Below are 14142 nucleotides of genomic sequence, written 5' to 3'. Positions count from 1 at the left end.
TCAGAAGGTAAGCAGTCAGCCTTGTTTAATACTTGGATGGAAAACCACTGAGGATGTTGTCGTTACGCAGCGGCAGGCAAAGACAAACTACCTTTGTTTTTTGCCCTGAACAGGGTCACATAGGTAGACTGCAACTTGATGACACTTTCCACCACTATATTGTATACTACACCAAACTTAAGGCCTGATTTAAATGCAATTTTAACAAGATAACAGATCTCACCAACATGACGACCCATTAAACTAGGCTGTCACCCTTATGGAGCAATCAGGTACAAATTGTCAGGGTATGCTTTGCATGGGTGGTAGCTTAGTTTAAAGCAGGCAATATGAGTGAAATCACACAAATAAATTCCTTTGCTTCTCCAGCATCTCATCCGAGTATGCTTCAAGCCTCACCTGCACATCCAGCAGGATGGGGTGCAAAAATGGGCTAAACTGAAGTGTGGGCGGTGGCTGTGACAGTGTGTGACTGAAACACATTTGAAATACTTTACGTAGAAATTCCTACAACTAAAAAAAATCAGTGCATCAGGAAGCGATTCTTTAATTATCTTGCAGTGTGAGGAAATGCAATATTCTAGTCTGCCTCGTGTTATGCTAGCTTTGCAAAGAGGCTTCTCCATAGACAAAGGTCCAGTAATTTGATGTACGCACAAGTGATACAGACATCAGTTCCCTGTGTAGCCCTTTGCCTCCGGCGTAAAGCATGGTGGCCACGTGGAGCTGGCGAGTGTGGACGAAATAAAATGACTTGCATTTCTCTCTCTCCCTTCCCCGAGTTTCCTGAAATTAATGATTTACTGTACATGAAAATCCAGCACAGTGTGTAAAGAAATTAGGCTAATTTAATTTCCTTTTGTTGTAGCCCGCTTTCCCACACAGAGTAATTAGATAGGGGAGCATCCCAGAACGCCCCACCCTTTACCACCACTGGGGGTGGCGCTCCCCGCACCCGAAAAGACTCTAGAAGTGTCACAAGGGGCGTCAGAAGCCCGCAGGCCACACGCGGAGCCTCCGCCATTAGCTGCAGCAACTTACAGCCTCCATTTCCGCAACCTTCAGCCGCCGCCAACCTCTAAAACGGCCGCCACGAGGAAAGAGAACGCCCCGCCCCGCTCCGCTCCCGATATGCTCTGCGTCGGGACAAACCACTTTTTCTGGGAGGGGGGGAGCAAGGCAAAGACTAGCACACCCGGCCCGACCGAAGGAGGGGAACATACCAACGGCTCCCGGGAGAGGTCAAAGGCACGCGGAGTGCCGAATCCTCGTGAGTCTCTGTCCGCTTCACAATCGAGAGGACAGCGCGGAATGTACCAACTGCGCTTTCGTCTGTCGAGGGAACGTCCAACGGGCGGGGCTAGGAGGAGGCCCGCGGCGCAGGCGCCCGGGGCTCTTCCTTCTGAGGCGGCCTCCCCTGCTCTGCTGCATTTTCATTCCACGCATATAGTTTGGGTGCAGTGAAAATGTATTCGATACATTTGCAGTTGCGCATTTAATAGTAAGGGTGACTTAATCTTATGGGGGGGGGGCTTTCGACCATCACGCGACTGCAATCCTGGGTGTAGCACTGGGCTACCCTGAGGGGCAGAGTTGGTTGCGACAAGCAGCAGCCTCGTTGCTCTAGTCAGCCATAAATCCCTTGCCATGGCTTGTAAAGCCTGAGGGGTCAAGAAAGATGGGGGAATGGTTGCCCGCCTCCAGGTGGGTCCTGAGGATCTCCCAGAATTACAGCTGATCTCCAGGCAATGGGGATTGCTCTCCAGGAAAGAATGCAGGCTTTGGAGAATGTACTCTGTGGCACCCTAAGGCTTGTCCTCTGTTGCCCTCCCCAGGTTCTGCCTCCAAATATCCAGGAATTTGCCAACCTACAATTGGCAAGCTAAAAGAGTAACCAGTCCATTCATGTAAAGAGCTGCCCGCAGTCCCTAATGAGTCCCCAGGATCAACTACTTGGCGGGGTCTTTCTCCTCCCCAGACTGCAGAGAGAGTGCCCTCCACCCGGAAAGCATTTAAAGACCCCACATCAAGCAGCTTCTCCCCACTCCCTCCAATGCAGTGTTGAATGGTTGTCTTCACCCCCAGGCTGAAAACTCAGCCAGGCCCAGAACAGGAGCCAAAACTCCCCCCTTTACTACAGTATATACTCCCTGCTCCCACACACCTCTGCTAGAGCCTATATTCTTACCCACAACAAGTTTTATTATTAATATCTATATATAACAATATTCCATATAGAGAATCAGATATTGGATCCTATAGCACAGTGGTCCCCAACCCCCAGTCCGGGGACCGGTCTCGGTCTGTGGATCAGTCAGTACCGGGCCGCGGCTCCTTCTCGTCCTCTTCCCTGGCTGCTGCCACAGGGGCTGCCCTGCCACTCTGCACTTTGGCGCTCTCTGGCAGCCGCCATGGCTGGGGCTCCCCCTTGATGTGGCAATGTGCAGCTGCTGCTGGCAGCACTCCCCAGTGGGCGGTGGGAAGTCAGGGGCGCCAGCGGGAAAGCAAGTGGAGCAGGGGCTCAGGCGGCAATGACATCTCTTGGTAAAAGACTACCCCCCCCCCGGGCCTCAGTAAAATTGTCAAGCGTTGACCAGTCTCCGGTGATAAAAAGGTTGGGGACCACTGCTATAGCATATGCGATGGGACAAGATGCTTCCAGCAGGTGCAAACAATTTGGTTTACTTTATGGTACTAAACCAGTCCAGCTTAAATAAACATCATGTACTTTATAAAGATTTTGCATGCTGAGTTAGACTATTAATTGTTCTATCAAGGTTCATATTGTCTTCTATATAGGGTTACCAGCCCCCTTCCCACTGTGGGCAGAGGATACCCTGCCCGGCATTTCCTGCTATTGTTCAGAGTGGGCTCTCCTCTAGACAAAGTACACTGATTCAATTCTTTATGCCACTACAATTGCCTGTCTTGTAACATGTATTCAAGGTAAAGGTATCCCCTGTGCAAGCACCAGGTCATGTCTGACCCTTGGGGTGACGCCCTCTAGCGTTTTCATGGCAGACTCAATACGGGGTGGTTTGCCAGTGCGTTCCCCAGTCATTACCGTTTACCCACCAGCAAGCTGGGTACTCATTTTACCGACCTAGGAAGGATGGAAGGCTGAGTCAACCTTGAGCCGGCTGCTGGGATTGAACTCCCAGCCTCATGGGCAAAGTTTTCAGACAGCTGCCTCACCACTCTGCGCCACAAGAGGCTCTCAACATGTATTATAAATACGCAAATAGCTTACATGTTTTAAAAACACTGACTAACTTGCAATCTGCAGGACATTAGCAGCATTTTGCTCTTCTCCCTTTTAAATAGCTGAAATTTCAGCACAGAAATGATGACGATGATGGTGATGATAATGATTTATTTCCTGCCATTCATGGCAAGCTGTCTTGTAGCCGGTTACAAAATAAAAAATACCACATAAAGCACACAATATTGATTTATAAAAGAGCAATTATAGAATATCTAGATTTGCTGCAGTTGGGTATTTAGAATGCAAATATATAGTTATATTCCCCAAATATAACCATACCTATTACAAATGTCTTAGAAAATGAAGATCTTCGAAATATAACTATATATTTTCATTCTCTCTATATATAATTGTTTCCCCTTCCTAACAGCCCAGTTGCGAATTGCAGCTGGTTGAGTCCCGCTGCAAAAAAAGGGAACGCTGATTTCCCCACGTTCCTTTGCAGCAGGGCAACTGACGGCCATTTTCACGCCAGCTCTGGGACTGCGCCGACGTCATCAGGAAGTGGCAATTTGCCCTGAGATCAGACAGTTGCTCAGCCAAGTCAAATTCCTCGTGCGATAAAGGTCTTTGTGATTTCTTCTGTTCAGTGATCACCACCAGGTGTCTCTATCGGTCTAATAATTCTAAGAAGAAAAGGAAGCAAGAAAAATGATTATCAGTTTTTAAGGCTGCTTCATATAAAAAGGTTCTACTATCGTGGGCACAAGAAAAATGTATCATGTAAACGTGGAAAGTACATGATAGATTCAAAAATGTATAGCACTATGTAAATCAGCTTCTGAACAAGTGTAATGATGGTGAAAAAGATACTTCTGGAGTTCACTGCCAGAGGATGTACTAATGGCCACAGGAATAGCTATATTAGTCCTATTATGCACAGCCGCTGAAACGGCGGCATGGAGAACACAGAGGAGGAAGAAGCGAAGCAAACCGCTTATGCACAGGACGGAACGCAATGGTGGCAAAACCCAGAGTATCCAATTATGCACGTGGCTAGTCTGGAGCCACTTCTGGTTGCGCCCTGGTCCCGGGAAGCTCCACTTTTTTCTGCATCTCACTAACGTGGCTTTTTCGGCGGCATACGTTGACTCTGTGCCCGGTTGCCGCTTGCAGCGTGCATAATTAGTGATTTTAGCCGCCGCCATTCCACCCCAAATGCAGACCTTCCACTCCATGCATAATAGGCCTTAGTGGCTCCTAGACATGGTGATTAAAATGACTTCTGAATCCCAGAGCCAGGAGGCAACAGCAGGGGAAGACCTTGGCCTTTATGCCCTGGTGATGAACCTCAAGAGGAACTGGTTGGCCACTGTGAGATAGGCCACTAGTCTAGATGGACCACTTGTCTGATCCAGCAGGACTCTGCTTATGTTCTTAGTAGTCATGATGTTTCCCTGATAACATGAAGTTCTACCATAACAGTCATAATAGTGAAGAATGCATTATCTGATGAAAGTAATGATTTGCATGTGCCAAAGTTAACAGTGTCATATCACTGTAATATAAAAGTAGCCTTGAAGGAAGATGAAAAGACTGTGCAAACAAAAGGGAAAGAAGCAAATGTGTGATTATTGGATGGTGAGTTGTTTGTGTGGAGATAATGTTAGGTTTCAGAGTCATTTTTCATCATCTGTTGCAGAGTACAGAAACAGACCTGGGAATTGCTCACTAGACACAAAGCTCAGTACTAAAAAAGCAACTGTGTCCAGTGGGTTAGTCACTGACTTGGAATGTCAGCAATTCTGGGTAGCTGCCAAGCTTGAATTCCCGATGAACACAGCAGTTTGAAGCTGCCCCTGCTTTTCTCAGGAAAAATATAGTTTAATTTAATTTAAGCATGTACTTCTGTGGGAAGATTGCTATGCAAGGACCAGAACAGAGAAAGAGTACTATCTGAGCCATGATTTTGTACTCCACTAGGGGAAGAATATTTTATTAAATTGTGTTTTTAAAAAGGTTTCTCACTTACAGGATGCCCACCAAATAGTGGGAAGGTATATGACAAAGTGGCTAAAACTGGACCCATTCCTTCCTAGCTGGCTTTGGCCCACTTTCCTCTCCTGTTCCTCTTGCCTCATCTGCATCCCTCCATGGAACCTGGGCTGAGGGGGAAAACCATGTTGCGGTTAAAAATTGGATGGGAGGAGAGATCAGGTGCTTCTCAACTTGCTGTTTCTCCTAAGCAAATCTGCCTCCCAAAATATTGTATGCTAACTGCGGTTTCAGTATTGAAGCTGGTTGCAAAAATGTAATTCCATTTTACAGTCCTCCCACTAAAAGCAGTGGGGCTTGAACTTAGTTAACTGTAGCTAGATCTTACTCTGATTGATAACTGTTGCCATGTAGTAACACAATATATGTTTGTGCAGGCATTATCAGTTGCACATTTGTGACCAAGGTCAGGTTTCCGTGCTCCAATGATGTTTGTATCCATCCTTGCCATGCAAAAGCTTGGCATTCAACTATTACTGAAGCAGCATTGTAATACCATTGGTCTAAAAATTCCAGCTATGCTTTCAAAACCATTGTAAAGTTTGTTCTTTGTGATTAACATGCAACTACTGAAACATTTACTCCTCATATACCCGCAGCTTTGCTGTAATCCACCACACTGTGGGGAGTCCCATCAACACCTTGATGTAATGTGCTTCCCTGTTGCCTTCCTTTGTAGCATGTTGGACACCACATGGCATCTTAATCCTCTTCTTAGATTCCTGTTGCCTTGCCCATCTGTTCTTTTGGCATCTGAAGTGCCATCTATGTGGATGTGTAACCTAGTGTCAATAGGGATTCTGTTTGGTTTTTTGTAAAGGAGGCATATGGCATTCCTGGGGCAGAGGAAAGAATCTCTGGAGGAAGTGGGGAAACTTCCATGTTTTTCTGTTAAGTATCTGTTACTGGAACTGACATCATCTTGCAAGTGGGAAGGATACTGGTGCTTTAACAGATGGGACTGCTGTAAATAGGCAAGGTGATTAATCCAGGGTGCAGGTGAGGGTTTATGTTCCCAAGAAGAAATGTAACAGTTGCTGTTGTAAGGAGGTCTTTTCCCTGCTTCCCGTGCAAGTTGGGAGGGCGTGCGGCTGGAAAGAAGCAGGGCCACGGCGTCCCTGCTCCTTTCCCCGCATCGAGACTTTGCGGCTCCTGATTCGCCCTTCCGAGTTTTTATCACGGATAGCGCCCGTCCTAAATCCTCCCAACTTGCCCTTAGGCTTTTATTTATAACCGCGGAGCGGTTTACAGATTGATTTGTAGGGTATTCAGTATTGTTGGATCAAAGAGATACATGTGATGATTTCTTCTGTTACAGCCCACATGAAATAAACAAACTGGAAGTAAAATGTTTGGGAGGGAAGGCAGTGTGGTATATCCTGATTTTGTCAGATCTCAAGCAGAGTCCACCAAGGAAGGCTCTGCAGAGGAAAGCAATGGAAAACTACTTCTCCTTTTCACTTGCCTTGAAAGCCCTTTGCTGAGGTTGCCACAAGTTGGTTGTGACTTGGTGGCACTAGCAAACATAATAAAATGTTCAACATATGTTTTTCTTGTATGGGAGTAAGCATAGCTATAAACTCTTTTGTATTTCATTTATATATTTAGTGGTCATTTTTGAACACTCTGACGCAAATGTCACAGTCATTACATTTCTTCTTTAATCTAGTCTCCATGCAAATTTGGAAAAACTTCTTGAACTCTTTGTTTGGGTAGTCCCCTTCCTTTTTATCTTTCCTTTTTTTCTTTTAATGTGTAGTATTTATAGTTAGCACTTCTTTAGCAATTCTCTCATTGCTGTTTCCAGTGTATTCAGATCTGCATCTAAGCTCATTTTCAATTAGTTATTGTTGCTCCAGTTGTAATGGCTCCAAAAGCAATGGAAGTTGTCATGGAAACTTTAATTTTAGCTAATTGATTTATATAGATTCACAGACTGTTGCATGAAATAAGGGGTACCGTGTGTCTTCCTAGCACAGGTTATCATCATGCAGAGTCCTAAAGTGGCTGGTGAGGGTACATTCTGATCTATCTATATTATAAGAAGGACGGGAAAGTGTGGTGCTAATGGGGATTGCATGCAGGCTCTATATAGCCTGGATATGCATTTGTAGTCAATAGCACTATGTACTATTTTTGCTCCAGTATATATTCATCCAGGACAAGTAGGTCCATATCATGCCAAAATAACTGTATAGCACCCTGCTTTTGAATTTGCATATTCCTCCTTGATTCATGACAAATGTTTAATATTATTTTATTATATTCCCTGTTGTTCACAGCCAGACTGACATAAGAACACAAGAAGAATCCTGCTGGATCAGATCAGTGGTCCATCTAGTCCAGCATTCTGACTCACACAGTAGCCACACAGTGCTTCTGGAGGTCTAACTACAGGTCATAGAGGCTGGGTCTTTCCCTTGATGTTGCTTCCTGGAACTGGTATTCAGTGGCTTACTGCCTCTGGACTTGGAGGTTCCCTTTAGCCACCATAGCCAGTAGCGGCTGATCCTCCACAAATCTGTCTCATCCACTTTTAAAGCTTCACTTCTGCAGCACACTGGGTTGATACTTTAATTCAACTATCTACTGTGATCCATAAGATCTTTTTCCCCTCTCAGTCTCTGCCAATTCAGACCCCATTAGTCTGAAGTTGAGATTTTTTGTTCCAGCATGCATGACACTACACTTATCAACACTGAACTTCATCTGCCACATCACTGCCAACTCTACCGATTTGTGGAGCTCCTCACAGTCAGCCCTGCTTCTTACCATCCTGAATAATTTTATTTATATTTTGATTTATTGACCACCATGCCTGGACCATGCCGGCTTATGGAGGTTTACAAAAAGACAATAAACAAGGATAAATCACATATACCCAGCAGCCTATAACCAATCAATACTCTCCCCAATTTCCCAGTCATTCCCAGTATGCACCACCCACCAACCTTGGGAGGTTGCCCAAGATGGATGGGCATTTAGGGCCATAGAGGCTGTTAGGGGCCATTGGAGGAGGGACCCAGGTCTTCCATAGCCTAGCCTCAACCAAATGCCTGACAGAAGAATTCTGTTTTGCAGATCTCGTGGAACTATGATAGCTCCATCAGGGCCCTCAGCTCATCCCACCAGGTTGCCAGCCATGGAGTAGCCTAACCTCACTCTGAATTGGTGGGGCAGCAGGAAGCAAATGGCGCAACAAGTCTCCCAGCCCGGCCTGGGGGACTTATTGCCATCACCCTGCCTGGCAGAGAAGCAAGCCTAAATGGTTGGGGGGGGGGGGGAGTGCATCAAGCTGCTGCAGCCACCTCTATTCTCCTGATTCCACACATCCCCCACCTATGCCTTGAATGGTGTTTTTTTTTTTAAACCATGGTTATAGCATTTCAACATTGCTGGATTGTAATGCAAAGACTGATTCATTTTTAGTACTGGGAACAGTGAAAGCCACAGGGTCTTTCCAGGTGACAGCTGTTGCTGCGGGCAATGACAGTACACTCTTCAGAAGCCAAAGGAAAAGGACATGGAAAATAGGGGAAGGGAGCAAAGCATCATGGGAGGCTTCCTCCTTCCAATAATACAGAAACCATGTGGCAAATTATAGCCTGGAAAACGAGGTGAGAAAAGCCCAAAAGCTTTGCACCCTTCCCCTTTTCCAAAAGGCTATTTTTTGCAAACCAGTGCATGCTTGGACCTTTTGTTTAATTGCCCCCCTTCATTCACCATTCTGTGCCCATCTATCCCCTTCTTCCCAATTGTTGTTTTTTAAAACATGGTTGTTGTGTTACAACATGGTTGTTGCATTACTATGCAAAGACTTCTTTATTTTTAATATTAGGAACAGTGAAAGCCATGGGGTCTGTCCGGGTGATGGCTGCTGCTGCTCAGCACACTCCTGAGAAGCCAAGGGAAAAGGAAAGGCAAAATGGCAACTCAGTCACTGTCATGCACATGTGTATAAACACAACAACACAAATGTGCTGGTTCCCCTCCTCCCTAACCCTGTTTATGGCACATTTTGCCTGGACACCAATCCTAAGCAGGTGTGCTTGGAAGTAATGCCCATTTAAGCCAACAGGGCTTACGCCTAGGAAAGGCTATTTTGGCTCACAGCCTGAAACGGCAGCCCGTGCCTGGTAGGGGGTATGCCACAGAAGACCTCCCCACTGTTGGGGATAGAGTCCCTTCTCTCAATTCCCTCCAGGTGACCCCACCTGCTCTCCCTCTGGACCACTTCTCCCCCAGGAGATCCTACGAGGTTCACTGGGGAGGCTTCTCCTCTGTCTTCTTGGCAAGGCCTTTCCCCGGCTCTGCCCCATTGCCAGTGGATTGCCTTGTCAGTCATGGGTGATTTGATGCTGGCTAACCTTTCTCAGCGTAGCCGGCAAGCAGGTGAATCTGCCTCATTACCACGCTGCCTTCCCATTCCCTGGCCCTACGACTAGATGTTTCTGCCAATCAAAGGGCTGCTTAGCCTTTCCTGAAACAAATCATTCCCAGGTCATTGTTCCTGGCCCTCACATGCCTCTGTTTCTCTTCTGCAAAATGGGGAAGTGGAACCCAGCAAGATTTGAATCCATGCAGCTCAATCAGTATGTATACAAGGACCTGCTTTGTGCTTAGACATTCTTGTCCAGCCAACTTTGACTGGCTAGAGTTCCTCATGGCCTCAGGCAAAAAAAAAACTTTTATAAAAAAAGCATTGTGACACGATAACCTTGTTTTTTTTTTTTAAAAAACATAGCTTCCATTGATCACAGAGATACCTAGTATATTGAACTACTGGTTGAAATTTCTTTTAAGACAGAAATTGCTTGTGTAGGATTTTCATTTGGTTACTTCCTTTGCTCATAGGACACGTACAAAATATAATCGGTAGTTACTGGCATATCTCCCTGAAATGTCATTAACTTAACGTACAATCATACAATATCATACAATATGATACCATACACACGCGCACACAGAGGAGCTGAATATTACACGCTGAATAACTGCAAGTTGTTTAACATTCCATTGAATAAAACTGCCCATTGATAGTCTGCTCAATCTGGATAACTTTAAGTGTTCTCTATAGAAAGGAAGACGCTCCCAGTAGGAAGAAATGAATCACTTTCATTCTGAAGATGTGTCATGCTGATTATAGGCAACTGAGTGCTTTTAAGGATTTTTGTTTTATCTTCCTTTATTTCACTTTTTTGTAGCTGTAAAGTAATTGTACTTCTAAATGGCAGTTTAACATCTGAAACAAGTGTTAAATGTTATTTTAAGTCAAGCTGCTGAAAATTATGAGAAACGATTTATTTGTTTCACCAGACTGCAAAGCCTAGCTACTAACAGTTGTGTGGAATCATGTTGAGACTGGAAAGGTCACTCTAGTTAGAGCATGAATTCTCCAGCTCACATTGTCTATAAATCTTACATCTGCTTGTGATGTCACATCTAAAACCTTGAATGCACTCTCCTGAGGCTGCCGCTGAGGACATGTTTTGACATTTGATAACTAGCCCGAAAGCCCATTGCAAGCAGGAATGCAATGGGCGCTAGGACCATTGCTAGGGGACACCAGGAGGTGCAGATCTGTCTCTCTCTCTCTCTCTCTCTTTGGCTGCTGTGTGCCTCGCAGCAGAAGGCAGAGCAGCTAATTAGGGCTGGTTTGTAGGAGGGGAGGAAGACTGGTGTGCAGTTCCGGGCTGCTCTCTGTCTCTCTCTCCCTCGCAGCAGTGGTGGCTCTCTGTGTCTCTGTCAGCAGCTTGGGGCAGCTCTCTCGGTGTCTCTCTCTGCCTCCCTCGCTGCAGGAGTGATAGGAGGGAATGAGGGCTCGTGTTCTGTCTGGCAGGGCTCTGTGTGTCCAGGGAGGGGGGGCCAATCAGGTCCAGCCCTATTAGTTGGCCCTATTCCAACTTGGACAGCCGGACACATCTCACCCCCCAGGCTTTTTCACAAATATATAGAGGAACCATGGATAAGGATGACCATACATACTGGGCCAGTTCAGACGCTCAAGGTCATTACTTTGTAACTGCAACATCAAGTGGTGACCTCAGATCCAGCCTCGGTTATTTTGAAATCTCAGCTGGAAAATCCGTATGCTTTCTCACCAGTTGTAAAGTCTAGGTTGACCTAAACAATAGGTTGTATCCAATCAACTTCCAGTGCAATATGCAATTTTCCCCACCACCTAGTATCTGAAGAGGAATTCCCCTCTTCACTACAGCTTCCCCAACTCATAGGTTTTCTCCATGTGGGTTCCATGACTTCAGGCATCATTTTTCTCGAGGTCAAATAGCACAACTGTGAGCATGGAGAAAGTCTCCAACTTCCAGCAATTTATACTTGGGGCTGGCTAGCTCCAATCCTATGATTTAGATCAGCTCTATGGGGTTACATCTAAACGGTCATTCCATTTATAATTTAGATGAACCTTTCTTAACTTTTTAAAGATTGAAACCCCTGAAACCAGAGAAGTGGTGTGCTTGTGCAGAATATGGTTGAGAAGCATAGCTGTGAACATCCCCTCCCAGGGCTCCTCCCCACCCCATCCAGGTCCATCACTGGTCATTTTGTGCGGGAGTCAACATGACCATATATGGCCATATGACCATATATCACCTGATAAATGTTTAACAAGTTAAAAAAATGTTTTAAATTATTTCTCTCCCATTTGGGAAACACTTCCTGGGCTGTAAAGGAACCCCAGGGTTTCACAAAACCCTGATTGAGAAATCCAGGTTTAGATAAACCTTAAGCACATCCGCTATTAATGGTAAAATGTCCCTTCATGTTGTTCACATTTCCAACATACATTCAAAACATTTTAATACATTTTTGCTAATTTATATGGTGACATATACCAACATCGTTTAGTTAAAATCCATTTATTTTTCGATTTGTATGCCGCCATTCTTGACAACAGCCATCTCGTGGCAGTTCACAGAATAAAACAATAAAATTACATTATAAACCCCCATAAAAAACCCATACACGCAATTGAGCAACATATGCAAATGACAGATGGCGGACTACTTAGGATCTAAATGGGTGAATCTGGGAGCTCCTGGCGAGAGGTTTTTCCTTTGAGGAATCCTCCCTAACAGGACCAGGGTGCACAACACCTCCCTATGGCCCTGCAGCTGGCCATCAGAGTGCTCTTTGCTTTCCCCCACCCTCCATCTCAGAGAGAATAGTGGGATTCAGCAGACTTCCCCACCCAGCCTGGCCCTTGGGAGATGTGGGGGGATGGGAAGGAGGCAGCCTCCCCCCCCCAGGCTTACATGTCCAGCTGGTCTTTGGGAGATGTGGGGGTGGGTGAGAAGGAGGCAGCTCCCTTGCCACCTTCCCTACCCAGCCTGGCCCACCCTTTGAGAAATGTGGGGGGAGGGGGCAGCCCCCCACCCCGTGCAGCTTTTTCTAGTTCAGCTTTTGGAAGATGTGATGGGTGGGAAGGTCCAGCCTGCCTGGCTGGAAGATGTGGGGTTGGATTGGAAGGTGGGGACAGTGATGACCTATATAGAAACTATTGTATAGGGATGGGGGTAGGAGAACCAGTGCCCCTCCAAAACAGCTGTTTTCTTTAGGAGAACTGATGCCTTCCTTCCGTCCCCCTCTTCCTTTATCTCTTTCTCTTAATTTCTCTTTCATCTTGTCTTTCTTTCATCTTTTTGAACATTTCCAGGCCCCACCTGAAATTTGGCAACCCAGCTAGCTGCATATGGAGGTGGAGTCTGGAATCTAACCCAGCTCTTGATATTAATCTGCTACTCTTTAACCACTTCACCGCACTGGGTCTCAAGATTGAGCAGGGAGCACAGGAGGAGAGCCAGAACCCTGGAAGGTCACAGTGCAGGTTTGTATGCTAGCACCCGTTGTATTCCTAGGTACATTTTTCTGACGCAGCCTAAATTTGTACTTATTCCCTATTTTCAAAAAGGCGGTTCTAATGTAATGTTTTTAAAACAATCCTTTTCAATGGACCCTTTTCACATTTTTCAGTTGTTTCATGAAATAGTGTTCATGCATCAATGAATGCTGCTTGCAATTAATGCATGAATAGCAGAGATCATTCAAGAGAATCACAGTTCATGAAAATATTTTCCTCCTTTCCAATCGTCTGTGTATTTTTATAAACATTGTATGTGCATGTTATTAAGCCTTTGGCATTATTCCAAACAGTCATGAAATGTGAATGTATATGCTATTGTTCGCCTGTTGCTGCAATCTGGGGATATCTAAATCTTGTAAATTGTAATAGTTTCAAAGTAGAATAAGTCTCGTTCATTTCCTTGTGTTACTTCTTTATTTTAAAGATTGTCTGTAAAAAGCTGAACTCTCATGAAACCTTTGTAAGAATCATCTCCGGACTCCCCAAGTTTCTCCCTTGAGAAATCTGAAAGCAAAACTTTGGAAAAAGTGCGGTCTGCTGAGAAAGTTATGGCCACGGATCTCTACAGAGGAATAAAAAGATATATTTAGAATATAAAATGACTAGGGACAAAGCCTGTTGTATCCAAGAATACAATGGGAGCTAGAGCTTGGCAGTGGGAAGAGGAAGGGGAGGAGTTGTCCAGTCTGTAAGGGCATGGGGTTGTCATGTGTGTGTTGTGTGGGAGGCTGTGGTGGCATGGTGGCAAATGAGGATATGGGTGTGGAGATATGGGTGTCAAGAACCTGTGGTGTGGACTGTTCGTTGAGTGTGGGAGAGGACTGATCTTTGGGAATTTTGGCATAGTGGTTACAGATGAGCTTTCCAGAGCCATGTCCTCAGATATGTGAAGGGAAAATCAGACTGGAGACTCTTCTTAGGGGAAGATTACATGGCAACCAATTCCTCCCAGTTCTGCGTCATTTTACTTCTTGTGTGAATTAGGCCACATTCACCAAAA

General features: G+C 45.4%; 2 long non-coding RNA genes across 3 annotated transcripts in view; one reads left to right on the top strand and one right to left on the bottom strand.

Moving 5' to 3' along the window:
• The window catches only part of LOC143842495 (uncharacterized), a 55507-nt gene extending 54329 nt beyond the window's left edge, over positions 1–1178 (bottom strand). For both annotated transcript variants that reach the window (XR_013233145.1, XR_013233144.1), the window contains exon 1: positions 1042–1178. This is a non-coding gene — a long non-coding RNA (uncharacterized LOC143842495). The remainder of the gene's footprint in view (positions 1–1041) is intronic.
• Positions 1055–13683, top strand: LOC143842496 (uncharacterized). The gene is made up of 3 exons (XR_013233146.1): positions 1055–1270; positions 12936–13106; positions 13567–13683. It is a non-coding gene; the product is annotated as an uncharacterized LOC143842496 (long non-coding RNA).
• Positions 13684–14142: the final 459 nt, after the last annotated feature.

Source organism: Paroedura picta, chromosome 7, assembly GCF_049243985.1.
Source record: "Paroedura picta isolate Pp20150507F chromosome 7, Ppicta_v3.0, whole genome shotgun sequence".
Classification (NCBI taxonomy): Eukaryota; Metazoa; Chordata; class Lepidosauria; order Squamata; family Gekkonidae; genus Paroedura; species Paroedura picta.
The sequence above is the reverse complement of the archived record's forward strand: the minus strand, read 5'-3'. Positions and strand labels throughout refer to the sequence as shown.